General features: G+C 41.7%; 1 long non-coding RNA gene across 1 annotated transcript; it reads right to left on the bottom strand.

Moving 5' to 3' along the window:
- Window positions 1-3,039: 3,039 nt before the first annotated feature.
- LOC115778299 (uncharacterized) lies at window positions 3,040-5,348 on the bottom strand. Its single transcript, XR_004019765.1, has 4 exons — window positions 5,316-5,348; window positions 5,097-5,137; window positions 4,183-4,991; window positions 3,040-3,734 (listed from the first exon to the last, which is right to left on the bottom strand). It is a non-coding gene; the product is annotated as an uncharacterized LOC115778299 (long non-coding RNA).
- Between the last annotated feature and the right edge of the window lie 888 nt (window positions 5,349-6,236).

Below are 6,236 nucleotides of genomic sequence, written 5' to 3'. Positions count from 1 at the left end.
ACAAAAAAGCAATTAAGTTGGGCAGTAAAAGCCCAAGTACCATAACATGCTACATTAAATATCTACTGAGCTCCATAAATTAAGACCAAGCAGCTTCTTAAGCACTTTGTCTCATTGAGGTTGTTTACCGGACGAACAAACTTGGACTCTTTCCTGCAGATCATGCTGAACTGTACGGAAGCCAAACGGTGCCAAAACTGAGGTTACGCTGCATTATGCTTTATTATGTCATCATTATGACTACTATAATTTAATGGGTAGAACAGTCTGTCTGAGATTATGTAATGGCAAAAAAATTAAGTGATTAAGTGATAAAAGAGAATTATGCTTTTAATCTTGTTTTCATGTAAAAGATGATAGCTTTCTCAGCACAAAGCTGCTGGTTTTGACTTCTTATTCGTATGATGTTTATGGCATCAAATAAATTTGGTGTCCAGTTTAGTCTGGGGGTTTTCTATGTTTTATTGTGTTAATAAAACAAAAGTGTACCTTTTATGGTCATTTCCAGCTAAATCCAGGTATCCCAAAATTATATCAGACCAGTCACCCTTAAAAAGACCTGAAAAACTGCTGAAGTCAGAGATTTTAAGCCAAACTGAGCATGTGTGTGACACCATGCAGTTTGCTTACAGATCACTTTGAGGAATTTTGAAAATTTGGAGGGAACATGTTCAGTTCATCCACATATTTTAATAATAAGACTTTTAGAGCAGTTTAATCTTCATGAAAATCTCATGGGCTGGATTCTGGATTTTTTAACTGTCAGGACTCAAAGAGTCTGGAAACTGTAGTCCCATCTGATCAGGTCTGCTCCTCCACCGGCTGCCTACAGGGATTCTTGCTCTCTCCCTTATTATTCATGCTACTGTATACCCAAACGTGTCAGAGAATTTAAAGTCTGCAGCTTCAGAGTGATGATAGCATCCTTGATGACTCTGTTAAATGATCTGAGTCCTATCTTACACATCAACATATCTAAGACAGACGATATGGTAACAGCTGATTGCTGAACCCCGGCTGAACCCAGGAACCCTGGATCCGGTTACAGGGTCGGCTGGTTTGATTTTACCCTTTGTACCCTTTTCAGTTTCTTCCTTCTGAATGAAGGCTTCTGGTCCCAAGTGCAGAACAGCAAAGCTTAAATCTTATTCCAGCAGCATCACTCAGATCTAATTACATTTCTTCAGTTGTTTGTATTATGTTTTATCAGCTGTCTGTGCTTGTATTAGATTAGATTAGATTAAACTTTATTAATCCCTTTGGGAGGGTTCCGTCAGGGAAATTAAAGTTCCAGTAGCGCTTTTTAAATTATGGTCACACAAGCAGAGATATAGTCGGAAATATACAAGAATATACAGTCAGAAATATACAGTCAGGAATATACAAGCAAAGAATAAATAGATAAATAATAAGCAAAGATACAACAAGACAAAGAAGATATAAGATGTCAGACAGGTGAGGTAATAATTGCACATTGATATTATTCATTGTCCAGTACTGTTTTACGTTACATTGTGTTTATGGTCAGGCTCAGGCTGCTGCTCCATATTGAAAGTGTGCATGTGAGGATGAATGACTCACTTATTGCAGATCAAACCTACAGGTACAAATGAACCTGAACCTGATTTCCAGTTCCATATTTTTATCCTGAGACTCTACTGGAGCAGCTTTAGAGCAGTCTGCAGCCTGAGCTTATCTGAAACTGCGGTCATGTTTAATCTAAACATGCTTCACTGGAACAGGAGATACATGCCAGGAAGTCAGAGAAAGCAGAATCAGTCCACAAACTGCGGAAAAATTACATATTTTTAACATTTTACCACTAGCCAGCATAATAACTTTTATTACCTTATTTACTGTTTATACACTTGATCCACAGATGATGCCATATCCTTCGTCCTCCACAAGACCCTTTCACACATAGACACTGGTAAGGGGAACTATGTGAGAGTGCTGTTTGTAGATTACAGCTCAGCATTCAACACCATAGTTCCCTCCAGGCTGTACTCACTGTACACCCATGACTGCGAGGCCAAGTCAGAGTCCAACGTCATCATCAAGTTTGCTGACGACACTGCTGTTGTGGGACTGATCTCCCACAATGAGGAGACACCCTACAGGAGAGAGGTCTCCCGCCTGGAGAACTGGTGCCAGGAGAACCACCTCCTGCTCAACGTCAGCAAAACGAAGGAATTGATCGTGGACTTCAGCAGGAAGCAGCAGAGGGACTACCATCCACTTGTCATCAGTGGTGCTGAGGTGGAAAGAGTGGACACTTTCAAATACCTGGGAGTGACCATCTCACAGGACCTGTCCTGGACTCATCACATAAACATCACTGTGAAGAAGGCTAGACAGCGTCTCTACCTCCTCAGGCGGCTGAGAGACTTCAAGCTCCCACTCAAGGTGCTCAGGAACTTTTACACCTGCACCATCGAGAGCATCATGCGTGGGAGCATCACCACCTGGATGGGAAACTGCACCAAGCAGGACTTCATGGCCCTAAAAAGGGTGGTTCGTTCAGCCGAACGGACCATCAGAACCACCCTCCCCAACCTGCAGGACATTTACACCAAGCAGTGCAGGCTGAGGGCCATGAAGATCCTAAAACAGCCCAGCCACCCCGGACACTCTCTCTTCTCCCTGCTCCCATCAGGCCGGTGTTACCGCTGCCTGAGGGCTAAGACTGAAAGGCTGAAGAAGAGTTTTTACCCACAAGCCATCCGTCTGCTCAACTCTGAGCCCTAACTGGACCATTATTGCACAGTGTAAATATTATAATTTATAATCTATAATTCCACGTAAAAGTGTGTATAGTGTATAGTATATAGAGTATAGTGTATAGTGTGAATTACTTTTTTATTTTTATTCTTCTTATTTATATGTGTGTGTATATATGGTTGCAGGTACAAAATACATTTCACTGTGCATTGTACTGTGTATAACTGTGCATGTGACAAATAAACACTATCTTCATCTTAATCTTAATCTATTTCTTTTATTAATTTATATTTTTCATAGACGTTTGTAATCATGCCATTATAGGTGCACTGGTGATGTTTAAACTTTGTTTTCTTGGTCGTCTCCTTCAAAATAAGAGTCTCTGCACTGAAAGTGCTGCAGCTGTTTGAAGGGTGGTGTTTGTGCTTGTTTTGGGGTCCCAGCAGAGGAGAAACGAGGGAGTGGAGGTGGTTTACTGTTTCAGTTTCTGACTCCTCCTCCTGGGAGCGATGGAGGCAGCAGAGGGAGGAGGGACGAGCTGACAGGCGGATGCATCTTCATCATTACAGGGTGTCTTCATCTCATCTACACAAACACACATGAAAACACACACGTGTGTTCTTCTTTAAAGCATCGGGACAGTTTTTCCACCTGAAGTTTTATTTAATAGGAGCTAACAGTTCCTTCAGCACACTGGTTTGTTGTTTGCCCATCAGCCACTTTGGGGTGTTTAAGTAAATTTAATTTAAAAACCTGAAGTCAGCTGAACTCGCCTGCTGAACCCTGGAAAGCACAGTATACAGTGTGATCAGAAAGTTCCACAATAAGTAAACCCTATAAATTTTGCTGATTTCAGTTTAAGATCAGTGATCTAAAGGATATGACATTTATTCTCCATCAGACCCCCTTCTGCTCCTGCATAACTGTAAGCAACACCACCAAACATCAGCTCCATAGAGAGACAAGGATGGGGTTCTGTGGACTGGGATAATGCTGCAGTACAGGGTTCTGGTCTGGTTACGGAAAAAATGGAGAACAACAAAAACATTTTTAGTATCAAGGTCAGAAATGATTACATCTTACTATAAGATAAGATAAGATAAGAGATAAGATAAAACTTTAATGATCCCACGACGGGGAAATTTGCGCATTACAGCAGCTCAGTACAGAAAGCACTATATACAGAAAATATATAGTCAATACACACATGTACATATACACACATATACACACACATCAAAACACTATATACAGATATCAAAATATTATATACATTTGTAGCCAGTAAGGTACACAGCATACACAGTATGCATTATATGGGTGAGTGTAATAAATAAAATGTATCTGGACTGTAAGGATAAAGTGATGGCAGAGGAGGTAAAGTGTCCAAGTGACTCAAGACATTATGAAGTGTTGTACAGTCTAACTGCTGGTTAAGGACCGTAGTGTATGTATGCATACCTTAAGCTCAGCGGGTAACAGGCAGTGATGTCAGTTGGACTTGCAGCATTGCGTCCTCCATTTCTACCTGCTCATGTTTCTGCAGTAGAGTCAGTGCTTTTTTCTGGTTTGCATCCTTCTGTTGTGTTGTTGGGTTTGTGTTCATATGTCCTCATTAGGATAGGGATTTGTGCTGGTGTGTGGACCTGCAGCCTCAGGTTTATATTAACTGATAATTATGCGACAGTGTTTCAGGTCATTTTATGGAGTAACAAGTAAGTAATGTAACAAATGACTTTGTCAGGCAAGTCATTCAGTAATCTACTGCATTCCTTTTAAGAAAAGTAGCTCGTAATGTTCCTTATTTGAGTACCACTGGATGTGAGGAGTACTACGCTGCTCCTTGCATACCATAGTGTAACAGAGCAGTCTTATCACTGTTTTGGTTGATGCTGGCTCACACGTGCTGGAAGCGACAGAATGACAGCAGTTTGTTTCATGGTCACGTGTTACAAGGAACGGTTTTCTGAAGTTATGTGGTGTTACAGGGTGTCCACAGTATACCTGTGTACTTAGGGTGGGCGTACTTTTTATGAGGTCACCACATTTATCTCAGTGCAAGTCACCAACTGTGGGCTCTGTTACGGTGTGAAATGCATGGCAGATCTGGGCCCTGCCCTGTGGGGGAGCCCATGTCTACAGTGTGGGTGTTCTGTGGGACCATAGGTCCCCTCTATTCTGTCCTCGCACAAGCGTTCTGGACCATGCTAGACAGATAGCTGACAAAAAAGACTTCAGGCGTTGATAACGTTTTCATCTTTTATGTAAAACTGAAAAAATAGATATAAAAAAGATATGCATCAACATTTTGCAAACTTTACATGCATATTTTGCCTTTTAAATAAACACACGAATTAAAGAAAGAATGTGTCAACCTTGTCGACCCATTTCTGCTCACACAATCGGCTACAGACGTCTGTTAGCAATCAAAGTATCTCTTATTAGCATTAGCTTGCATGTATAGCTGTTAAGGCAGCTAGAAACACATTTAGCTAATTTATGGCTAACACAGAAACATTATGAACAGCAACATAACAGCTCGGTTATTTCTCATCAAAACAACGTTCAGATACAATAACATTTAGTTAACTTACGGACAAAGATACTCCAAGGCTTAAAAACGCTGAAAACACTGTCTCTCTGTCATGCTGTGAGAGTCCATGCTCGACTGACTGACTTTCTGACACAAAAACGAAACCTAACTCAAATCCGGCCACAAGGGGGCAGTAAATCAACAGAATACAGGCTTTTCTACATAAACATTTCTCAGCATCACAATACACCCTCTGTGGTTAGTATGGGCAGCTCGAATTCAGCAGCAGACCCACATGGGCCCCGAAGGGCAACGTTTATTCATATCTGTTAACTCACAACCAAATATAGACAAGAATCACATGTTTTGTATATATTATCATCCTACTTCCTGTCTGGTCAAGCATATTGTGACCGACAGCTTCCGGCTAAGTGCGATAATCTGTGGAAGTTTGTGAAGTTCTCGGGATAAATTTAAACCCTGTGGGTGTGAGATGCACCAGAACAACCATTAAGCAGATTTGAGTCCACCTTAAAGAGCGATGTGCTGCTGCCTTCATCACTGAGAACAAACAGCACTTTAGGAAATGAGCCGGCGTCTCTGATGAATCTGCCGCCTCCTCCAGACGACTCATTTTGGCAGCATTGGCCCAGCGTTATGGCCGCCATGATCAGATTAATAACCTCAACAGTGGACCGGTGCGGTGATTCTGCCACGGGTTAATTAAACATTTACATATAGATGCCTGGCTATCTGTTGTAGCAGAAGATAATTTATACCATCAGTACGCAGTTTAATCAGAAGCGGCAGGAGGGTGTGTGTTAGCGTGCTCCGTGCTAATTGGCACCATGCTGGCTGCTGTTTTGGAGCTCAGAGACAAACGGAGTTCACTCTCGACTCGCCTCGACTGTTTCCTCTCTAATGTGCCTTCATCCCTTCGTAGACTCTCTGATCTGCGCTCTTATTCTGACAGGACTCTCTT

Source organism: Archocentrus centrarchus, chromosome 3, assembly GCF_007364275.1.
Source record: "Archocentrus centrarchus isolate MPI-CPG fArcCen1 chromosome 3, fArcCen1, whole genome shotgun sequence".
NCBI classification, from domain to species: Eukaryota; Metazoa; Chordata; class Actinopteri; order Cichliformes; family Cichlidae; genus Archocentrus; species Archocentrus centrarchus.
This window is presented reverse-complemented; position numbering and strand designations above follow the sequence as displayed.